The 25,009-nt window shown below is 38.1% G+C and overlaps 2 long non-coding RNA genes across 2 annotated transcripts; both read left to right on the top strand.

Moving 5' to 3' along the window:
- The first annotated feature begins 1,170 nt into the window (after window positions 1-1,170).
- LOC117664210 (uncharacterized) lies at window positions 1,171-17,496 on the top strand. Its single transcript, XR_004590967.3, has 2 exons — window positions 1,171-1,355; window positions 17,105-17,496. It is a non-coding gene; the product is annotated as an uncharacterized LOC117664210 (long non-coding RNA).
- Window positions 17,497-18,276: 780 nt separating this feature from the next.
- On the top strand, window positions 18,277-23,403 carry LOC148113301 (uncharacterized). The gene is made up of 2 exons (XR_015734389.1): window positions 18,277-18,394; window positions 22,032-23,403. It is a non-coding gene; the product is annotated as an uncharacterized LOC148113301 (long non-coding RNA).
- The last annotated feature ends 1,606 nt before the right edge of the window (window positions 23,404-25,009 follow it).

The following is a 25,009-nucleotide window of genomic DNA, read 5'->3' as shown; positions in this document are numbered from 1 at the left end:
GTCATAAAAGTAATAACCTTTCTAATCAGAATATTCTAAGGACATTTTAGCTCTTTTATTGCTGTGTATACATGGACTGAGAGTCCTAATTTGCCAAAATAGGAAATATTTTGACTCTTTAAAAACTGAGAATGTATTAGGGTTTAAATATACCCTTGGACTCCACCCAGTAGTGAAATCCAATTTTTTTACCTACCGGTTCTGTGAGCGTGGCTTGGTGGGCGTGGCAGGGGAAGGATACTGCAAAATCTCCATTCCCACCCCACTCCAGGGGAAGGATACTGAAAAATCCCCATTCCCTCCCCACTCCTGGGGGAAGAATATTGCAAAATCTTCATTCCCACCACACTCTGAGGCCACCCAGAGATGGTATTTGCCGGTTCTCCAAACTACTCAAAATTTCCACTACCAGTTCTCCGAACTGCTCAAAATTTCCGCTACCGGTTCTCCAGAATCTGTCAGAACCTGCTGGATTTCACCTCTGATTCCACTATGACAAGTACTAGTAATTTTTTTAATGATTTGGTTAATCTTCAGAGTCTTGATTTAATGATATAGCTGAAAATAAAAGAAAGTTATAATTGTATCAACTGAAGAATCAGAATATTTGATAGAAATTCCTTGATCTATCCAATGAATAAAGTAAGAATGAGAGTTTCATGTTTTAATCTTATTTTTGACAAGATTATAACTTTCTATAGATTGGAGATTTTCCTTCCCCTGCTTTATGCTAATACTTCTCTGTTTGGAGAAAGTGTCCTTCAAATCAAACAATATTTGGGAACTTCACGGATGTATCTTAAAATCCTATTCTGAAATACTTTTTTTTGAAGCCCATATTAATGCTACACATCGTTGCATGGAATCTATTATATATGTCTATATCCAGTGAATTTACTCTGGCTCATATGTCTTAGAAGGTAGATATTCAGTACAAGCTGAAACATATTTACTCAGAAGCAAACTGTATTGAGCTGTTTCTGGGTAGGTGGAATAGAAGAATGCTCTGGGTCTTCAAAATATTGAAGTAACAGGTATTCCCATTGATGCCTGAAATTAATGATACGTAGCCCTTTAAAGTAAAAGGAGAGAAGAAAAGAGAGAGGGCGCTGGAGTCTTTTATTGCATTAGATGTGCTTGGCTTTGCTAAGGCTGCAGAAAAGATCATGCAGCCTTCCACCAGAAGAGCTAATTTTATATACAAAAAGGCGTGTGCTCCTCTGAAGGAATTGATACAGTCGAGTACACACCTCTAAAGGAAGAACTGGGTATCATTCTGGCTAGTATGTGGATGTCATTTAAAGTGAAAAAGTTATATCTAACTCTTGATGTTCTGTTACTCTTTTTCTACTGATGTAAGTATCAGCATGATTGAAAACTGCTCAAGCATTGTCGTTGGTTGTCTGAAGGAAATTTTATAGGATGCCCGATGCAGATATAGCTTTTATTGTAAGTAGCAGTTGCTTTTCAGATTTTGCCTGTAAAGCTAGGAAGGGTTTAACTTTTATTTTATTTTATTTGACATATGCTAAGATTCTATTCTAACTATTTCAGGTGTAGCTCAATGAAATGCAGGCTTGGTTGATTTGCTTCTGTCTTTCATTTACCCAGCGTTGAGGAAAATGCTCTTCTTTCTGGAGATTTACAGAGGGCTTATGCTGAGATATAGAACTCAATCTGAATTTGAGATCCTAATATAATTTCTAGAGAGATTTCGATGAAAACAAAGGAGACACCTTTGAAACCCTTGAAAACATTGATTTCATGATCCTTGTCTTTGTTTGAAATGATGGACACCTACCTAGCAGGAGAATAAAAACCTTCTTCATCTAATCAATTGTAAGAATGAATGACTCTTCCCCTGCTTTGCCCATTTTTTTCTCATGCTCTAGATATTTTCTTGGCAAGTTTCTCTTAACTCTTTATTAGCAGATATGAAGTATTACTGATGTGACCAGGGCTCTTTGATTTTTTTAAAAAATGAGTTAAAGTATTATAAAAGCCACCAGTTGGATTTTGGATAATAAACTTTGCATGGAAACCTCATACCATATCTTTGGGTGGCTGGTTGGTGGATCATGCTTTCCATGTGTCAGGAGTATTAGAAACTGTATATGAAATTCTTAGTAACAGGTGGAAAAAGGATAAACTTTCTTGTTTATAGGGGACTTAAGAGACAATTGCTCAGTAATGAATTCTTCAGAATCCTATAGTTGACTTTTTAGCCCCAATAAATTTCTTGCAGTGGGTATATCATTGTCTGATAAAAAAAAAAAGTCATATAATCAGCAGTGAAATAAAAAGCAGTATGTTTACTTCCTCTGTAACATTTGATTTTTTTAATCACATCCCTAAGATTTCAAACATACTGTAAGTCTCTGGGTACCAATATTCTTTGGTTCCTGTCTGGCTTTTTGCCTCATTTTGCTTATTTTAACTTTAAATTAAAAAAATAAGATGGTGTGCGTCTTTATTTCCAAAAATTCTCATACATACTTGTTTCTAGAAGTAGGAAAAAGAGAAATATATAACTTGAAGTTTGGTTACAGATATCTTGCAACCTAAAAAGTATAGCATAAAGGTTTCCATTGGTTTGTTTTCTAGTAAATTGGTGTTTATTTTATTTATTTATTTATTTTTAATCTTGTGGCTGTTCAGAGAATAGGCACTTTCTTAATCATGCAGTCTCTACAAATTGCTTTTCAAACATCAGATATTCCTGTTGGCTGCCAAAGGTTGGGAGCCCTTATTTGTAGCAGAAATTCCATCAGTATCCAATGGAAGTTATTCTTAATTTGAATTTGCTATTCCAGGATCACTTTATAATTTGTCTAATAGACAGAATACCATGTCAGACAGAGCAGTTTTCCTCAAGCTGGTACCCTCTAGATGTGCTGGATTTAAATCCCTATATAGGTAGTCCTTGCTTAACAACTACTCTACCACCTAAGAGCTGTGGTGGCTCAGTGATTAGAATGCAGTACTGCAGGCTAATTCTACCCGCTGCCTGCAATTGGGCAGTTTGAATCTCACCAGGCCCAAGGTTGATTCAGCCTTCCATCCTTCTGAAGTCGGTAAAAGAGCCCTGGTGGCACAGCAGACTAAAGCACTGTTATTAACATCAGCTGCCTGCAATTACTGCAAGTTCAAATCTCACCAGGCTCAAGGTTGACTCAGCCTTCCATCCTTTCTAAGGTAGGTAAAATGAGGACCTGGATTGTGAGGGCAATAAGCTGACTTTGTATAAATATACAAAAGTATGAAGGCTATTGCTTAACGTATTGTAAGCCGCCCTGAGTCTCCGGAGAAGGGCGGCATATAAATAAATTAAAAAAAAAATGAAGACCCAGATCGTTGGGAGCAATATGCTGACTCTGTAAAACACTTAGAGAGGTCTGGAAAGCACTGTGAAGCAGTATATAAGTCTAAGTGCTATTGTTATTGCTATTGAGTGACCTTTCAAAGTTATGGCAAAGCTGTAAAAGGAACCTTAGGACTAGTCATCACACATATGACTTAGTCAAAACATCCCAGCTTCATGTGATTGAGATTTGAGTGCTTCACAACCGGTGGGTGTTTATGATCATCATAGTGTCCTGAGTGATCATCATTTTTGTGCTTCCCAGGTTCCAACAAGCAGAACCAATGGAGAAATTGGCAGTAAAATCACAAGACCCAGTTGTGATTATTAAGTGAGAACTACCTGTAACTCTTATCCATCTCTCTTTTGCTAGCTGGGATCTATTGGTGTTGAAATCCAACACATTTAAAGGACACCAAGATAGGCAATAGGAGTTCTTAGCTGCCCTATTGTATAAAACAGAGAGGTAGAAAATGGCTTTACTTCAGTGCAGATACTTTATTCCAGGAGAGCCAGGATTAATTCAAAACTGTGTTTCTCCTGCGTCCAGTTTTGGTCACCATACTATAAAAAAGATGTTGAGATTCTAGAAAAAGTGCAGAGGAGAGCAACCAAGATAATTAGGGGACTGGAAGCTAAAACATTTGAAGAACGGTTACAGGAATTGGGCATGGCTAGTCTAGTGAAGAGAGGGAGCAGGGGAGTCATGATAGCAGTTTTCCAATATTTGAGCGGCTGCCACAGAGAGGAGGGGGGGTCAAGCTATTTTCCAAAGCACTTGAAAGGCCAGACAAGGAATAATGGATGGAAACTGAACAAGGAGAGATTCAGCCTGGAAATAAGGAGATATTTTCTGACAGTGAGAGCAATCAACCAATGGAACATCTTGCCTTCAGAAGCTTTCAGAAGAGACTGGACTGCCATCTGTCAGAAATGGTGTAAGGCTGTAATGGCGAACCTATGGCATGTGTGCCACAGGTGGCACACGGAGCCATATTTATGGGCACATGAGCATTGCCCTAGCTGAGCTCCAGCACGCATGTCTGCGCTGGCCAGCTGATTTTTGGGCCTTCCGGTCCCACCAGAAGTTGGGAAATGGGCTGTTTCTGGCCTCCGGGGGGGCTCTGGGTGGGTGTGGGAGGCCATTTTCGCCCTCCCCAGGCTCCTAGAAAGGCTCTGGAGCTTGGGGAGGGCAAAAACCCAGGCCTACCGGGCCCACCAGTAACCTTTTTGCCATTGCATGCCAAAAGAGGGAGCGCGGGGGTTGACGCGTGCATGTATGGGGGTCGGAGCACGGGGGCATTGAATGATGGGTGTGGGCACAGGCACGCGTGATTTCCCCACACTCCCCACACTTTTGGCACGCGACGGCAAAAAGATTAGCCATCACTGGTGTAGAGTCTGCTTGGGTGGGGAGTTGGACTAGATGACATACAAGGTCCCTTCCAACTCTATTAATCTCTATAATCTGTATAATCCACACCACTCAGCAGAAGCCTCTGTGCCGTCATGTCCCCTGATCCCAGGTCATAAATACATGCTGGTTGCCAAGAGCCCAAATTTTGATCATGTGAATGTGAGGGGATGCTGCAATAGTTGTAAGCACAAGGCCTGGTTTTAAGTCACTTTTTTTCAGTACCACTGTAACTCTGAAGGGTTGCTAAATGAATGGTTGTAAATCAAGAACTAGCTGTATAGACTGTTGGAGAAACTATGACACTTTGAAAGATTAGGCACTAAGTCACACACATTTAGTTATGCATCTTTCATATTATAGCTCAATAATCAAGTTCATAAGAATTGCACCAACTCTCCTTTGGGAAAAAAAAAAGCTTTAAAAAATGTTGAACCATTATTTTTTAAAAAAATTGTAAACCAGCAAAGGCAATTAGGTGTGGGAAAAGGTGGCTTTTAAAATATGTTAAGTGTATTCAATCATTTACAGATTTGACTTTTTAAGAGAAATCTTATACAGTATATTCCCCTGAGATCTTTGGAGAAAATCTAGAAGATTGATAAAATTGAATACACAACATTTTGTTTTAAGTTCATTGTAAGTTGTTTTCAGAATCACTTCAGTTCTAGAAATGGAAATATGAAAAAGGGGAGGAATTTGGATTGCCTGATATAACCTGAAATGTAATCAACATGTTTCCAGATCTTTTGGTAGGGAAATATTTAAAGTATTCTGCCATCATTGAAAAAAAAAGTGTTTTTGAAACAAAACCATGTCCTAAGAGGTTTATTGCTGCAAAAGACACAATAAACTAATCTTAAAATGCCACAGTACTTTTCACTATGTTTGCTATAGTAGTTTTCCTTTGAATATTAAAGTTTAACAGAAAAAAAAAAGTTTAGTATCAGAGAAATGTACAATAACATGAAGGAATAAATCTAGTGTTTGCACATACAAATCTCTGAAAATCAAAAGAAAGCAGATGTAACAATGTAGATTTCAAAACCTACATTGGAGGAATTCCTGTTCTGGTGTTCCTTTTCACAATGATCACCATTGTGACAGTACTTATGACACCACATCATTTAGGAAACATTCTAGCAGGGGGAAAAAGTGGCAGCTGGTAGCTGCCAAAAATAGTTCTGTCACTATTCCACTGTCCGCAAACATAAATTGGGAGACGGGACAGTGAGAAATAGCTGCCATTGCTAATGGTAATTTGCCCTTGAGAAGCCTGAGCAGAAACGAACATTATTTTCTCCCTTACCAATAGAGCTATGATGCAGTTAGTAGACAGAACATCTGTGAGAAAAAATATCAGGGGTATTTCCATTTTATGAGAATACAGAAGATATCAATGTCCATAGCTCTAGATTGTTGCCAGTGGATGCAATCAGAACTGTCTTCCATTTTTATGAGGTTGGTCTCTGCCTCAGAAGGGACATGGTGGCTCAATGGCTAAGACGCTGAACTTGTCAATCGAAAGGTCAGCAGTTCAGCGGTTCGAATTCCTAGTGCCGTGTAACAGGGTGAGCTCCCGTTACTTGTCCCAGCTTCTGCCAACCTAGCAGTTTGAAAGCACATAAAAAATGCAAGTAGAAAAATAGGGTCCACCTTTGGTGGGAAGGTAACAGCGTTCTGTGCACCTTTGGCATTTAGTCATGCCGGCCACATGACCACGGAGACGTCTTCGGACAGCACTGGCTCTTCGGCTTTGAAATGGAGATGAGCACCGCCCCCTAAAGTCAGGAAAGACTAGAACATATGTGCGAGGGGAACCTTTACCTTTTACCTCTGCCTCAGAAGCACAAATTACAATCTTTGTGCATGCACAAGAAACAAATTAGAGTTTGAAAAGTCACATTCTGAATTTTTTAAAGGCAGGCCCACTTAGAAGTTCAGGTTAATGTGTTTGTAGACTGCTGCTATAAATAAACCCATGCACAGTCTTACAAATCAATTATTCAGTTGCTGGGAAACAAAAGGTTATATATGCAGGCCTAGTTTCTGAATTGCTCTTCTCTGTTGGAGACTGCTTCTAGATTCTTCCCACTAGTTTAATTTTGCTGCTCTAATAAGGCTGGTGCCTGGCTCAAAGGGAAAAATGAAGATCATTCTGCCGTTTGGGATTAAGAAGTGCTAAAACTAGAATTCCTTAAGTGAAAAATAAATGATAATATGGAAACTCTGGATATCATTAGAATGAGGATGTTAGTTATCTAGACTAATGTACTCAGTTGGGAGATGGAACAGAGTCTTGTTTTTCTCTCTTCTGTAGGGCTACAGCCATAGCACAGATGCCTAGAGAGGTCCTCTGCTTTGTTGGAGTAAGTTTATAATCTGGGATGCATTTAGATCCACAGTTATTAATGGAGGATTAATTAACACATGTACACCCGTGTATGCAAATATTTTTCCAATCACATAGATATACTGTGTTTCCTCTAAAATAAGACCCAACTGGAAAATAAGTCCTAGCATGATTTTTTTCAGGATGCTTGTAATATAAACCCTACCCCCAAAATAAGCCCCAGTTAAGATCTTCAGCTGGATGGATACATTTGGTACTGTATTTCCCTGGAAAATAAGACCTAACCAGAAAATAAGCCCTAATGTGTCTTTTGGAGCAAAAATTAATATAAGACCCAGTTTTATTTTTGGAGAAACACGGATAGTTGCATTGTAAGGTTGTTGTAAATAATTTCTGAATGTTCGGTATGCATTGTTTTCTTCTGCTTTATCTCTAATGTTACCATTTTTAAACATATTTTTTGAAATAGAGAATTCTAAGATGTTCTTGCCAAATGACTGCAGGCTAATGTGTTTCTAATGGTCTTCTGTGGATTTTCAGACCTTGACTGTGATGATGGAAAGGGGGAGGCAGGAGAAAGTACTGCCGCCTTCTGTTTAGATTGGCAAAGCAGACTACTGTGCTTTTTCCTGCACATGTGATAGACCTTCAGGATAAATGAGATTAAAAAAACCAAAGCTATGTAGGTCAGTTCTGCTTTTATGATAAACCAACAGTAACAGAATCTTGCAAGTCTGAATGGTCTTTGTGACAAAGTTGCTGATCCTAATTTTGGTCATTAAGCAAGGACTAGCTTACTCATACTGCATTCTTGTCCTGGATCCAGGTTTCTTTTACCTGACCTTGAGAGTGGCTCTTCCTTTTTTTCTCAAGGTCATTCCATCTGCCCTCTATGGAATGGTTATACATATTATACAAATTTCTGTTTTATTTTCAATGAGTGATTAATGATAAACTGCTGATCCTGAAGAACTTTCCTATTAATCTGGTTTCATTTTTGTTTATTTCCGGCGGGTAAAGCCGGTAGGGAAAGGCTTTATTGTTAATTTCCTCTTATTGATTTCTGTTTCACGATGTGATTACAAAGCAAAGGAAAAAAAGGAGAAGAGATATTGCAAAGGTTAAAATAAGAATCTGGAAATGCAATAAGACAATAAGCCTGTAGAAAAGCAATTTTTGAGTCTTCTTCATTAAGTCTTGGTCAATAAAAACCAGTAAACTGGACCAAACCTTATAATTTTAATAAATTTTTTAAAAGTAAACATCAGAAAGAAATGAAACCCACGAACATTATAAAAGAAAAATGGCCATGGTGAACATTATCAAATAACATAGAATAATTATCACTTGCTAAATAGAATTCTTGTTTTAATAATCAGTTTTATAATTATGGAAAAGCAACTGGGGCTCTTTTAATTAAGCAGCTTAGAAGAAAGAGGACTTTTTAAAACTGCCATCATTTGTGCCTCATTTTAATTTTTGCCTCAATTCTGCTGCATTAATTCCACATGCAAAATTAATGTTGCCTATCCCTTTGAACTACATATCTCGTGATATATTTATGTCTGCATATGCAATTATACATATATGGAGGGACTGTAGACTGAACTGCACAACAGATCTACACATTCAATCCTTATTGTGAGTGGCTGGCACCCTTGTTTTTATCTGTCAAAATTGACATTATCCCAAACTAAATGAGCTCAGTTCTTCCATGAAAAAAGAGCTTTTTCTGTTATGAATTTTCTCTTAAATTTAGATGAAATGATAAGAATTTATCAAAGAAAGAATAGCAATAATAGGTAAAGACTAGCTTTCTAGATCAGGGGTGTCAAACTCGTGTCGTCATGGCGGCATCATGTGACATATCAGGACTTTCCTCCCCTTCACTAAACCAGGCATGGCCTGTGGGCTGCGGAATGGGACTTTTTGGCTCCTACCCTTGGCCACGTCTGGTTCTCCGCCAATGTTCCACCTCGAGGCATTCACCGCTAGCCTCCTCGGCTGACACGGTCCGTTCATTCGCCCTGGCCAATGGGCCACGGCCCCTCCATCCCTCACGCTTCGGTGCGGCCCATTTGCCGAAGCAGGGTTCGGCTTGGGCTTTTCACTGGCCGGGACAGTTAGCCAGTAGTTCTAATCAATTGGTATAAACCTAGAGCCTAGTTTATTCTAGTGATGGTTAAATTTTTTGGTGCCAAGTGCCCAAAGCGTGTGTGCGCGTGCGTGAATATGCATGCATGCCGGAACCCCCAAAATGCAATGTGAGCAACCTCCATGCATGCGCCCCCCCCACATGCACATGCATCCCCTGCACATGGTCCCTGCCCCCTCACCCATTTTTGGCTTCCAGGTTGGTGCAGGCGGCTTTCCAGGCCCAAAATGGGATGCGGGGAGGCTTCATGCGCCCCCCGTGCTCCGTTTTGGCTTTCAGGTTGGTGCAGGAGGCTTTTCAGGCCTAAAACAGGGCACGGGGGACCTTGCACGGCACCCCCACCCCATTTTGGCTTCCAGGTTGCTGCAGCCATTTTGGCTTCCAGGCCCAAAATGGGGCACCGGGGCCCTCACGGGGTGCCCCTGCACCGTATTTTGGCTTCCAGGTTGGTGCAGGCTTTCCAGCCCCCAAACAGGACATGGGGTGGCCTCGCCTGGTGCTCCCGTGCCCCATTTTGGCTTCCAGGTTAGTGCAGGAGGCCTTCGAGGCCCAAAATGGAGCACGGGGGTGCGCACACATGCGCAAATCCCCAAAATGCAATGTGAGGGGTCCCCGCATTTGCCCCACCCCCTGTGCATGCATGGCAGAGACCCAAAGATCAGTTGGCCAGCGGGAGGTGCACGTGCATGTGTAGTGGAACTGGGCTGGGCTGGGACGATGGCTGGCATGCCTGCAGAGAGGGCTCTGCGTGCCAACTGTGGTACGCGTGCTATAGGTTCGCCATCACGGTTCTAGGGGTTTATGAACTTGCCCCATGTGCTGGCATGAATTCTTGGAGCTTTGTTAACCCTTTCAAGTGGTCCAGGCAAGAAATCACAAGCCATGAGTACTAACATTATTTTTTTATTTGCAAAGTTACAGTAACAGAATCTTGCAAATCTGAAAGCATTTCTCCTCTTCTTTACTCTTTCCAGAAAAGAAGGGAGGGTCCCTCTTAAAATGCTTCCTGTGCTCGTTTTGCTTCTGTGAGCTGAGATATCTTTTGCATGACAGTTACTTAATCTATGGCTCTTCCTCCTGTCTCCCAAGGTCATTCTTACATACCACTATATTTGTAGACCTAACACATCAAACGCTCAACAGTTTAATGAGTTTAGCTGATGCTGGCATCTCTTCCGTGCCCTTGCATACCTCACTGTGTGCCAGGTTTCCTGGATTAACTGTATGTCTTAATTATTACATTAAAAAATAATTATAACAAGGAAGCTATATCGCTTGAGAACTATTTTATGAGAGCACTAATGACTTGTTTTCAAATTTTAAAATATGTAGCAACAAAGTTTGCATACTTAGACCAGGCAATGAATTTATTTAGCATATAATCTAAAGGCCTAATGTGGATGTCCCAGATTTATTTCTTAGTTTGACTGTAATAACCTATGTTTGGTGATCTAGTGTTTATACAAAGTAACCTTTAAATTATAGCATAAAGTGCAACTAGTATTGAAAGAGTCCATAAATGTATGTATACTGCATTGGTATATACAGTATGAACGTCCATTAATTATGCAAGCAAATCTTAATATTTTTTATTTCTATAAATGTATAGCTTTTGTGTGTTAAGCAAAGCACCAGTTCTAATGAAATCATTATGCAAAATTGTCACTTGTTTTTGATGTATCCACTATTTGAATGCAATTTGCAAGTGTTATATATACATCTATACCTGAAAGATAATATGTATTCATATCAAATTTAGGAATTCCTAATTGCAAAGAGATTGTAATTGTGCATAAACTGTTGGAGAAGTTATTTGAGCAGTTTAAGTATGGTATGTAGTAAACTGTTCTGAAGATTGGATAGCTACAGTAAATATTTGTTTACATTATGGGTTTTTCAGTATATATCCTATATAAATATTAAACTAGATTCAGTCCAAAGCAAATGGTTTCACTAACACTTTCTTTGAAAAAAAATCTGTAATATAACAGAATATTTTGGAAGGGAGAAGGATTCTAAATTTAATCAAAAGTTATGGCACAGCTTAACTTTATTATTATAAAGTATGGAAACCATTAGGATGACTATGTGTTGGGAATTTGAACAATTCTTTTTTGTACATTATAAGCACTACTGTGGTTAATTTTGAATTTGAAAAATAGACCTTACTTTTCTAGAAGGTTCAGAGCTGGAATGATTCCACATTCAAATAAATTTAGTGGTCTTTGAATGCAATATTCAGTAACATTTAAGCATAAAGCTTTTGGGTGATTAAAAATAAAATTAAAAGGAAGTATTATAATGCAAACATAATATTAGTACATTAAATTTCAGAAACAGTAACTAGTTCTAGATTAAATATTTATATATATAAATTATTTCCTTTGGACTGAATAGTGATTAAATAGAAGATAAATCTCTGAACAGGAACCTGTCTCTTTTTTTATGTAATAGTATGTTTTTAAACAGGGGGCAAAATGCGTTTGGAAGGGGAAACCATCCAAATTACAATTTAATACATGAAATAATCAAATAGATCAGTATTTTTCATTTAAGGTATTAACACTGATCACATAAATATAACGGAAATAATTATCTCAGTTTTCCCTTCACCTTTCCAATTATAGTTCTACTCACTTCAAGGGACAAAAGAAAACTGGGGAAAAAAATTAGATGGCAACATGAAGACAGTTAGAGTCAAATGAACCTCCTGCTGCCAAAACTCTCAGATCTTAAAAAGGCTCAAACACAAATTACCTAAAGCTAAAAATATATCACAAATAGAAAACTCAAAGTGAGGCCTTATTGCAGTCAGAGTTTAAAACTTTTTAAAAACATAGCAAGGACTCAGCTGCTGTCATTAATAACATCTGTTACTCAGGTTGCCATTTTTGGGTTGATGCTTGAAAGGAGACGAAATGTTATTTCTGAGGCCGGCAGTTTTTTTTTTTTTTTCAAAATGCTTCTGAGGTATGCAGGAAAATCATGACCCTAATCTTCCCTCTTCAGTTGTCCTACAGATACATTTTCAGCATTGCAGAGGTTTCAGATAGCACGTGGAATTGATACCTCAAACAGAAAGCACTACTCAGCTAAATACACCCGCTCCGTGGTCATGTTTCTTGCATGCCACTTATATCAGCAAATAATGTACAGCTGGGAATCTCCTGGGCCCCATGAAAAAATGCATATCTGCTGCCTATTGTGCATGAATATTTAAGCAATTCAGCCTCTGCATCTTAAAACCTTCTGAAAAGCAATCCCTCACAGGGAAGGGGGAAATTAAAATCTATATGGAGCAAAGTGGGCCAAGAAGAATGTGGCTAGTGAAGAATTCAAGTTGGTGTCCATTTATTTTGTTTGACGGAGTTAATAGAGCTAGAGAGACATGCAAATTAAATCTTGCCAATTTCATAACAGAGTATTAATGCAGATTCTACTAAACTTTGCTGAAGGGGGGAAAAAAGCTAGCAATATTTGTAAATTCTTTGTATCGATTCTTTTGTAGTCTGGTTAAAAAAAAAAAGAGCAGTTCTTTTCCTGCCTGCATTGTTCCTCTTCTATCTTTTTAGGTCATGGAGAAAATCTGTGTGGTTGCTAAAAGTCAGTAATGACTTGATGGCACGTAATTAATCAATCCTAGCTTTCTACATTAGACCTTATATAGAGTTCATCTTTCAGGATCAGAAAGGTCTATGGCCATTGCCGCACTTCTTGTCATCACAGAGGCCTTCTGAAATGAATGTATAAAACTGAACAGAACACCACTGTCAATTTTTCCTAATGCACAAATAAAACCAGTGACTGTATGTTCTAAGGAGCCGAACACACTTGTTTCTATGGTTTCCCATCATAATGATGTAAAATCAGAGAGCAATACAATTGCGTAATGATATATTTGTAAGCTTAACATAATCAAGGTGGAGGAGGAAGGGAATTTAATTCAAATTGAAGTGAAGTGAAGCCTTCTGTCCCTCCAAACCAGGCCTGTCAAACTGGCGGCCCATGGGCTGGATGTGTCACAGGCAGGCCACGCCCACCCCAGCTCCGCAAAGGCAAAAAACATCATGATATGCCACGATTCGTCATGTGACGCTCTCAAGGTTGACACCCGTGCTCCAAACAATCTACTTCTGGATCAGGTACTATAAAATATACCTGATCCACCTTTCCCCCCTGGAACTTCTCCCTGTAGTACTCAAACAAAGCACTCCAAGATGAAATTCACTATAACTAATGTGCAGTAGACAAGCTCAAATTCTATGCCTTCTATAACAGATCTGAAAGGGAACCTCCCCCCTTTCTCTTCAGTAGGAGAGAAGCCATCGTGCAAACTAACGGGCTACACAGCTTGCATCGCACTCATGTTAGAAGCACCAAGGCATTTCCAGGTTGGAAGGATTAGCTGGTAACATCACCATTGCTCGGGGATGCCTAGTTGGGGTTCCTTTCATCTCCCGAGCAGGAGCTGGAACAAAGGATGGGAGCTCACCCTGCCCCATGGCAGCAGTTGGGTCTCAAATGTGGGCTTGATAACTTCCTACCCAACATTTTAACCACGCAAACCACTGTGCTCCTGCATTACATAGATGAAGGAACTGGACCATGCCTCCAGCAACAAGAGCATCTATTCTTCATGCAATGCGTTTAGGTCTCAAGGTGATGGGAAAGACTTCTGCCTAAGTTTTTTTTTAAAAAAGCACTCTCCAGTAGATCGTATTTGGACAAATAATCTCATGTGGTATATAGATGTCTATGTAGTACAATCTGTACTTCCTGAAAAGTACCAAACTTAGATATCCAATATAATTATGAAGATTACTGAGCATCAGCTGCAGGAAATCATCCTGTGTATATAAGTCTGTTATAGGCTTTAAAACAAACTGAAACATGAAGGATAGAGAATTTACCCTTATCTTCTTTTCTTCCTAGCCTTGATTTTTTTTCTCTTACAAATTCCTGTAGAGAAATACATCTTTTATTTTCTTATAAAGTCTCATGTTTTGTATATTCATTAATGGCCAGTTCCTTTTGATGCATACAATTAAAAAAAAGGGGGATTGGGAAGAATTAAACATTTGGCTCCAGGCTGATGGCCAGGTCATTATGAGAAAGAGAGATAGAGAAGAAATTCACCAACTGGTAAATGAATAGGATATTCATTGATGTTGGCAACTCTCTGAGCCTGACATTTTTTGGGGCTGACCCAGGGGTTTTGACACAACTAATTTCAGTAAACGAAGAAATTCTTAGCATAATTGCCAAGACCATTATTTTTAAAGATGAAAAAAATGATCTTGCAAGTGAACAAACCATATTAGGATAATTGTGCATACCAATGCAATAAACTGTTTTCAAGAACTTAATAGGTCACTCACACAGGACTTATAATTATTGATTCTTTTGGACAGAGGAAAATACCTGTGAAAAAGTTGACAGAGGAATCAATTTGATACACTGTCTTTTAAAAGTAGCATTTTAAACAATATTTCCACACTTTTTAGAAACTTCTGCCCTTCTCATAAACATGAGATAGATTAAACTGAAGAATATGATTTTTTTGTTATACAGTTAAATTACTAACTTTTAAACCTGTTAAGGAAAAATGGAAAATTAAATATATAAACTTTCAGATGAAATCTAAATTCCTAAATAGTCATCTAGTTGGAATGTTGGTTCCAAACTGGATCAAGCAGCAATTGAAGTTACACTTTGCATGCTTGTTCTGCTACTCCTTTTTAAATGGATCAAACTCTAGTTTTTTTATGAAGCAAACTATGAGTACAGTTTCATGAGAAAAAGTCAACAATAGTTATCACATCTTAAATCTAGCTCATATTCATCCGTGGCTTTATCACATTCTATTTTTTTCTATTGAAAACTCAAGTCATATGATGTGATCCAAGGCTATTAGCCTTTCTTTGGACAATAGCTATTTCACATATTGGTTTTGTTCTGGAAAACTCATTGATTTTTTGTAGACACTTAATTCTTTTGAATTCTAAATGTCTGTTCTGAAAATGAAGAGAAATGGACATTTTGTCCTTTTAGGGTTGTAGAGCAATTGATTTAGCAAGATTGACAGACCGCTATTTTCTTCCTAGTGTATGATGAACTGAAGAATTCAGATTGCTTTTAGCAGCTGTTATTCCTTCCCAGAGTATTACTTTCAGGGCTGTTCAGAAATCTGGAGTATATATAACCGTTTATATGCTTACTTTTCTATTTTTTAATCTGATTTAACGTTTTTGAAATATTTTTCAAATCACACAAGATTTTGGTAATCTCAACCCCTGCACCCATGATTTTATACGATCTGTATAAGATGGAGGGCAAGAAAAGTGCAACCAGACTTGCATCATCCTGCTGCTATGGCCTCACTCAATAAACTTTAGTCTTCCTATGTAGTCGATTTCCAGATTTGGTTTATTTTGTAGGGCTGACATTTTGCAAAAATTCATGTAAGAAAGTAAAAACGCATAAGATTTGGCAATCATGAACTTTTAACTATTCTTAATGATTTAATAATATCAATTATATGATCAAAATTATATGTACTTTTGGGGTTCACAGAAGCTGCCTATGGTTTTTTTTTTTTTGCAACAACTTTGATTCCCACAGAATGCATGTCTTATATAGCAATAGCACTTAAGACTTATATATGCTTCACAGTACTTTACAGCTCTCTCTAAGCAGTTTACAGAGTCAGCATATTGCCCCCCAACAATCTGGGTGCTCATTTTATGGACCTTGGAAGGATGGAAGGCTGAGTCAACCTTGAGTCTGATGAGATTTGAAGTGCCAAATTGCAGGCAGCCGGCAGGCAGCAGAAGTAACCTGCAGTACTGCATTCTAACCATTGCGCTACCTCGGCTCTTTATATGATTACCTGAAAGTAATGAATTTAAAAAAGAATGAAAATACTCAATAGGTAATATAAAAGTCACTTGATTATATCAGACTAGTAGTTTGCAACCCATTTTCTTTCCTATAAGTAAAAATATTCATTCATACAAAGGAACGCTGCTATATTCTCATAATTCACCCAGAGAGCAAAACATTATAAGAATCTAGTAACCGGACTTTAGCTTTTCCAATTCCTTGCCACTGGCCATTTCAATTAGGACTCTTAGGATGCCCCAAACATCTGAATGGCACTAGGTTTCTATCCTGAACTAATAGACCATCATTTTATACCTGGGTGTCAAACTCGATTTCATTGAGGGCCGCATCAGGGTTGTGTTTGACCTTAAAGGGGCCCGGGGGGTGGGGGCTGACCAGGATGGGCCTGACCAGCATGACATCACTCATATCAGTGTGTGTGTGCCTGTGACCCAAGCACTGTGCCAGCGAAAATGGGCTTCTGAGCGCCGTTTTTGGCTGGGATGGCCTCCTGCAACCCTCTACCAGTGAAAATGGAGCTCGGGAGACCCCCATGAGCTCCATTTTCACTGGCAAAGGTACCATGGGCCGGTCCTTTGCTGTTTCTAGGGTGGCCCCGTGGGTCAGATCTAAGCTGAATCTAGCCCCTGGGCCTTGAGTTTGACACCCCTATTTTAGACAATGAAAACTACCCTTAAACTAATACAGATATGTTTAAGAAGAACCCAATTGCCCTGCAGTTTCATTGAAAGAAGAGAGTAAATGTAGCTTACATTGTCCATGGGTTGAAATTGGAAAGAAAACAATGTGCAAAGGAACTTATAATTAGAAATATGACTCATGATAGCCAGTTATGTTTTCAGAGGCAATGACTTTCCCAAACCTTCAGTGCCTTTGCTTCAACTTCTGCCTTACTCATTTTCTTTTTTTATCCTTTAGGAGCAAGCTATGATATCAAGCTTATTATCAGGCTGAGAGAAGAAAACAGAATGGAGTCAGCCTCTGCCTTCATCTTTAGGCTCTCAGGAGGCAGGAGAACAATAACATCTACATTCCAATTTATTCTCAAGCAAGGGACACGTTAACCTAAATAAAAGAGAACACGGTATGATTTTTCTTTCAAGCTGCAATACAAAGCCATATATTTTCCCATTACCGTCTCCTTCTCTGGGGACTGAAACTGAATCTAATCCTCTGAAGAGAATGATTTGGAAGAAGCAAGAGAAAAAACAGCAGTGAAAAATCATTCAGTTTTAGAAATAAGTTGTTTTTAAGTGCTATATTTTGAGATGATAGACTGATATATAACCATTAAAGTTATTTTTAAAATTGCTGCATTTATGTCTGCTTCATATTGCTAGTGAAGAACCATGCCTGCTGAAAGAAAAAAAAAAAAAACCCAGGATGTCAGGTAAATTATCTAGCCACTATTGAATATCAGATTATATCTGAATTTATAAAAATAATCTAATGTTTCTTCCTTCTTTTCAAATTCAATTCAACTGATTTCTCTATAAAATCAAGCCATGCTTCTTGTATTGTTTGAAGAAGCTTTGTGTTATGTATTCCTGTTATTCTCTCCAGAAATAATATGTAGTAAAGCATTTCGTTGATAGATTGATTCATTCATTCATATTTCTACCTGCCCATTTTACCTAAGTGACCCTGGGTGGTTGAACAAGAAAGGTCTTTTAAAAACTATGTATTATTACTAAAAATAGGCCAAAAAGGTGTCTATATAATCACCAGAAGTCAAACCTGATTTGATTTTTTATTAAATTCATGCAGTTATCTTGATTCCATAACAAAGATCTTTTTTCTCTAGCACGTTTAATTTCTGTTGCATAAATGTTTTATTATACACGATTTAGTAGGATTGATAACACACTACATTCAATGGACCAAATTTCTTCAGTGATTTGTATCATTTGCATTGTTATGCCATTATTGGTGTGAATGGGCATAAACTGCTTCATCGGCGTTATTATTCAACTGATACAAATAGCTGTAATGACAAATTTCATATTTAATAGACATATAAGACACCATTGTTCCCAGCTAGTCTGTTAAAAAGAAGATGTAATGTATTATAAATATGTCAATCATTTTAGGCCTCTCCATGTTGAAGAGATGATGTATCATGGATTCTTCTTCACCTAAAGTCATTTATAAACCTTTTGAAAGTCATGTGCAACTGGAAGGAGAGCAAATGATATCATATACATTAAGGTATCATTGTGAAACAATATATAGGCATTTTACATACAGTATATAATTTATGTCAGTTTGTCACTATGGCTTCTACTTGGACCCTATGTTGATAAAATGGTGCTTTTCATTTTCATATAATAAATGTAAATAATTCCATTCCCAAGCAAATATTTGTATTTCAGATCACAGTATATTTATATGTATAAACTTATACATTGGGGTTTTGTGTGCATAAGTTAAAGAGAAACAACCTATTTTTGGATAAGTCCAACTGCTTATCATTAGTTATGTCCAGTGGTGAAATCCAATTTTTTTTACTACCGGTTCTGTGGGCGTGGCTTGGTGGGCATGGTGTGGTGGGCATGGCTTGGTGGGCGTGACAGGGGAAGGATACTGCAAAATCTCCATTCCCTCCCCACTCTGGGGCCAGCCAGAGGTGGTATTTCCGGTTCTCCAAACTATTCAAAATTTCCACTATTGGTTCTCTGAACTGCTCAAAATTTCCACTACCGGTTCTCCAGAACCTGTCAGAACCTGCTGGATTTCACCCCTGGTTATGTCCAAAGATTCAATTAAAAGCCAATGTATCATTTGAGGGGATAGTTTTGTCCAAAAGAATTAAATAATAAAACCAAGGGTCCTTATTATACTAACTCATATTATGCTAACTGATGAATACCTGGATTCATAGTGAACCTCCAAAATGTGCATTTATTAACATTTTTGTTCTTTCTGAGAATTGAGCATACATATTATTCAGATAAGCCATGATTGTAGTGTAGGATGGCCAGTTGACCAGAATAGTGCAGTAGTCTTTTTTTGCCCCAATGCAACAAAGAGAAGTCTGAAGAAATTTTGGTTTGGAAATTGGTAAGCTTCTTCCAGCATGCTATTCTGATCAAAATATCATTCCTCATGGCTGCATATCCTTAAAACATAACTAATATAATCACAGATTTTCCATACAGCAGAGAATTGAACAGCTTAAAATAGAAATTGGGCAAGGTAATTATGTAGGATCAAAAGGAATAGAAAACAAGGCTATCAATGAACATTCCTCCATTCTTATGGTCATTGTTCTTTTCTATACAGGTACAAGCAATGGAGTCTCATTCTCCATTTTAACAACAAGAAATTTATGGTGATAAAATTGTATTTATCCTATTATGGGGATAAATATTTCATCAATTTTTGGATTAGTCAAAACATAATGTCTTACAACTCATCATGGCTGGTTTTATACAGCACACCGAGTCAAAATCAAACTATGTAATAATTTACAATACATGAACCAAAGTAGGATTTAACCTTTTATCTTTGAATTATCCATAATATGCAATAAAAACTTGATTTAACACAACACCAACAGTTGATTTAACACAACACTAAGAGTGAGATGTCAGATTAGAATTTGTCATTTATAACAATTTATATCACTTCCATATTTACATAATTAACATAAATTATTTGCAATAAAACCTCAATTTACAAACCTTTAGTTAAATGGACAAAACCATGAATTAATGTACATTAAGTCTATCTACTGGAAGTGAAGCCTAAACAAAGAAATTATCCCACACTTCTAATGAACACAGCGTGCGAAAACAGTTTTGCTGAATTGGTCCAAAATGAATCTTAGTCCAGCATTTTATAAGGCATACTTATGCCTTTATAAGGCAAACCATTCTTCTGGGATGCTTGCAAACACCTCCACTATTTTTCCTCTGCACTCAGGAGTACCCACAGAATGGAGCACTTTCATCAAGATGACAAAGTGACATGTTACACAGTGTGATGCAAGGACCATTTATTTTGTATATCTGTGCATGTAATATCATGACCTATATATAGAAGTATATATTGGTGTTGGCATGACTTCAGTGCAATTTTGCTTTCTCCTCCCCCACATCCTTTCTATTTTCTTCTCCCTACATTTGAGACATGCTATCACCGAAGTAATGCATATGTATTATTCATAGCAATGCTTTCTACTCATCATACACAACTAACAATATAAGGCTTCTGTATGACATCAAGGAGTGGAATATTTAGACCAGAAGCAACATTTTTATGAGGAATAAATAGTGACTATAAGTTTTTAATTTGATTACACTTTAAAAACCTCCAGCATGACCGGCAACATGTTTCAACTGTGCATCAGTTGTCATTTATGCCCTTCTTTTAACAGGGGAACCAGGATTTGATTTCAAAAGCTGTTCAAGAGAAACTCAAGAAGTATAATACATTTGTACAGGTTTCAGGTCTTGCATCAGGGGTGAAATTCAGCAGGTTCTGACAGGTTCTGGAGAACCGGTAGCGAAGATTTTGAGTACTTCGGAGAACCGGCAAATACCACTTTTGGCTAGCCCCAGAGTGGGGTGGGAATGGAGATTTTGCAATATCCTTCCCCCCAGGAGTGGGAAGGGAAGGGAGATTTTGCAGTATCCTTCCCCTGCCACGCCTACCAAGCCACGCCCAGTAGTAAAAAAAATTGAATTCCATCACTGTCTTGCATGCAGGTTAATTGTGGACATTTTAAGTTTTCAACATGGGAGACCACCTCTGCAGCCCATAATCTCCACTTCCCTTTTAGCAGATGCCAGCATTCTACTTGAACCATTGGTTTTGGTTTCCTGCCATTTTGAGATTCGGAAAATAGTAAAAATTATTCTGAGTTTGAGGTAGGCTGAACACTGGTGGTTTTTAAGCCCAGCCCTTGTGCAGGATGCAGATCCGTCATTACTTTGTCCATTGCTGTCCTTAAACTCCCCCAAAACATTAATTGCAACCACCAAAAGGAAGCCATCTACTTCTAGTATACAGAGTATATATGTAACCTGGACCCTCCAGAAAGGTTTTGCTTCATCTCATAGAAAGCAAAGGTGATATGCTTACACAAGTAAGAAGAGCTGAGGTTGCGCAGTGGTTAGGGTGCAGTACTGCAGCTACTTCAGCTGACTGCTAGTTCAGCAGATCAGCGGATCAAATCTCACCGGCTCAAGGTTGACTCAGCCTTCCATCCTTCCGAGGTGGGTATAATGAGGACCCAGATTGTTGGGGGCAATATGCTATTTAGTATACTGTCTTTGGTATAAGCCGCCCAGAGTCCTCGGAGAGTGGGTGGCATAGAAATTTGAATAATAAAATAAAAATAAAATAAAAATTCTAGGAGATGATCCAACACATCTGGAGGGCATCAAGTTAGACAAGCACAGGAAGCAAGCAATGAGGAAAATCTGCCTTTGCCTGAAAGCAAGCTGATTCTGTCAGTACAAAGACAAGCTAGCATCAGGCATGTGTCAGAACAATAAAATTTGCTTACTCATGGTAATACTAGAATGGATGGATACCAGATTCTTCCTCTCTTCCTCGAGCTTTAGAGAGTTCTTTACAAAGAAATTAAATTTCCACCCTGTATTTTATATTACTAAATCAGCAATGAACAACTTCTATATTCTCAGTGGTCTGCTAATATGTATATGTTGCACAGATTGACTCAATATGAATACCTCATTGTATAATCTCTCTGATCTCAGACATAATTGTAGCATTAGGTACAAAACCAAAGAGAATACATCAGCTTACCTCATTCTTTCAAAGTTCAACAAACTAGACCCTATCCATTTATTTTCATTTTTTTGAATATTTTTAAAAGGTTGCTATCATTCTCTGCAGTATTCAGAGGCAGATACACAATCTTCGCAATTGGATGGAAATTGTCCGAGGAAAATGGATGGCCCAGAATATTATCTCAAACAAGAAGAACCTTGAAGTTCAATTTCTTTTTATAGTGGCAGCAGCTCTTCAATTCCAGGATAAGATGGTGGAAGAACTAGTCTTTAGAGATGAGAAGGGTGACCCAAGTTTTCCTGTTAGGCTTCCACACAACAGGAAGTGAGGTCTTTGAGAAGTTCTTGAGAGCTCACAGGTTCTTGGAGTCGTAGACAGCAGCTGTTTTAGTAGTTGTTCAGGTCATCAGAAGCATTGCCACTTAGCAGCACAATTAGTCTATTCTTTGCTGCTTTAAAACCTGGTATTATCTTCTCCCCCAAGTTGATATAGGTTGTCTATCATGTTATTCCAATAAAGTCCTGTTTCATCTGAATATTTGTGGAGCATATAATCACCTTCTGCAATGATTTACTTTGAGGTTCCAGGAACTCACTGGCTACATCCATTTCTGCATTTGCTGCCTTACCACTCATTTCCATGATATGCAGATTTGTATGAGCCTTAAAATGCAGGAATCACCCCATGGCTTGCAACAAATGTGTTTTTAGCAGCACCTTACCAGCCTTCTGGTGCAAGTCATGGAATTAGCTCTTAGCTTTTTTCTTGATCAGCATTAGGCTAAGTGGCACACACCACTGATTCAATCCATAACCTGAGCACCGTCTCCATATTTTCCATTGCTTTTCCTCTCCTCTTGTTTATTATTGTGAATTGCATAACTACTCGATTGCGCGCAAAGCACGTGCATGAAGAGAACCGGTGGTAACGTCGGTTGGAATCCACCACTGGGGTCAACCTGTTTTCCAAAGCATCAGAAGGCAGAACAAGAAACGATGGATAAACACTAATCAAAGAGAAAAGCAACCTAGAACTAAGGAGAAATTTCAATTAACTAAGGAGTTAATTGTTGAGAACAATTAACCAGTGGAATGACTTGCCTTCAGAAGTTCTGGGTGCTCCAACACTGGAAGATTTTAAGAAGAGACTGGGGTAGCCACTTATATGGAATGGTACAGGGTCTCCTGCTTGAGTATGGGGTTAGAAGACTTCCAAGGTCCCTTTCAATTCTATTATTTTGTTAGCCTTCCATGTTGGAGTGGCAGACAAGTTTGTTTTGGCAAAATAGAATAGAATAGAATTTTTATTGGCCAAGTGTGATTGGACACACAAGGAATTTGTCTTGGTGCATATGCTCTCATGTACATAAAATAAAAGATATAATTTAATAAAGGTCACAATTTGAAAGTTTCTAAGTGATATTTATATATCCAGAATATTAAAAATTACTGATAAAATGTGAATCTTGGCTTATTTGTATTTAATCTAGCACATGCACAGAGGCTAACCAAATCGTTCTGTGACTCCATAAAGAGTCCTGAAGATAATAACCTATTTGTTGTTCTCCAGCTGACAGTATTCAGCAAAGCAGTTTTCTTAGACCCGAAAGCTGCGTATAGCTATTTCAATCTATGATAGAATATTGAATAACATATAGATACTCTGGATTTAAATAGCAACTTAAATCATCATCAGAACTCTCCATTTCTACAGGCATGAAATATTTAAAACAGTGGCATTAAAAATCCATTAAGGAGGCATAAAAACTTGGATTATATATAAACAACTAAAAGACGGACATTACTCACTATAGTATGAAAAGTTCCATAATAGCATTGCATTATTTCACATTCAAATGTGGTTGCTGAGTCATTGGCATTTTCCTGCCAACACTGCAGAATCTTAACTGCTGCAGCTCCTTTGCTGCAGTAGAGTTGCCTGCATAAGTAAGCCCCAATTATTTGTTCAGGTTTATGCAGATCTTATCCTGGCTCTTCCTAATTTGATTCTTCATAGTTTTGCCAAATAACACCTGCTGATGATTATTCTGTGAGGTGATTCCAATTAAACAACCTAAACAAACAAGCAGCCCCAACCATTCAGAATCAAAGTTATTGCAAATGCTTTTTAAAAGGCCATTGGTTCCTTTGGTTTTATGCTAAAACCCACAAAATTACACTGTACTTGGCTGCAGTTCTTGGTAGGGTTTCAAGATGGTGATTCAACACAGCTTTTTTCCACCATACTGGCCATACACCCTAATTTAAACCAGTCTTAAAGGAGCAACTCATCAGATGAATGTGGGAGTGAAATGTTATGCTTTGGAGGGGAGGGGGAATCTATCAAAATGGCATGAAGGATTAGGAAACAGAAAAACTATTTTTTTTTTAAATTTTAGAGTAAGCAATTCAAACTTTCTGTGGCTGCACCTATTGCACTAAAGCATGGTTTATAAACCACAATAATTAGCTTGAGGGAGACTCTTACACCCCAACTAAATAAATCACAATTGATCCCATCCTGTTATCCTTGTAGCAGCACTGGGAATGGCTAATATTTTAGCATTAAACTCCTGCACTTTGCTAGCTGTCCTGATGATGGAATTTTGGCATATACTTTTATTCCACAATTTTCACCTGTCGAAATGCTGCTATGCAACTATTAAATAAAACAGGAGCTCCAAAAGGATGAGCTATTTGTTTGCTTTCCAGACAATCACTCAAAGTAGATGACTCAGGCTATAAAACCTATTTACATATAGATGCAGATAAAGAAACAGCCAAACTATCATTGTATAATAGTAGTTCTTACTGCTAAAATGTCAAAACATAATAACAAGGCTGGGCTTGAGGAACAATCCCAAATGGGTATATACCCTGCATTTCATTTAATCAATCAATCAATCAATCAGCTCAATACTGGTTTGCATCTGAAATTTAATTTTAAACAGCATTCTTTCATAATTGTTGCCCCTGGTAATTATACTGTTATCTGGGATTTGTATATGTACAACTACTTGTAAGTATCTTGTCCCTGAGAGAAGAATAAGTAGAGCAATTCATG

The sequence above is a fragment of the Pantherophis guttatus genome, chromosome 5 (assembly GCF_059756535.1).
Source record: "Pantherophis guttatus breed Tessera chromosome 5, ASM5975653v1, whole genome shotgun sequence".
Taxonomy (NCBI): Eukaryota; Metazoa; Chordata; class Lepidosauria; order Squamata; family Colubridae; genus Pantherophis; species Pantherophis guttatus.
The sequence above is the reverse complement of the archived record's forward strand: the minus strand, read 5'-3'. Positions and strand labels throughout refer to the sequence as shown.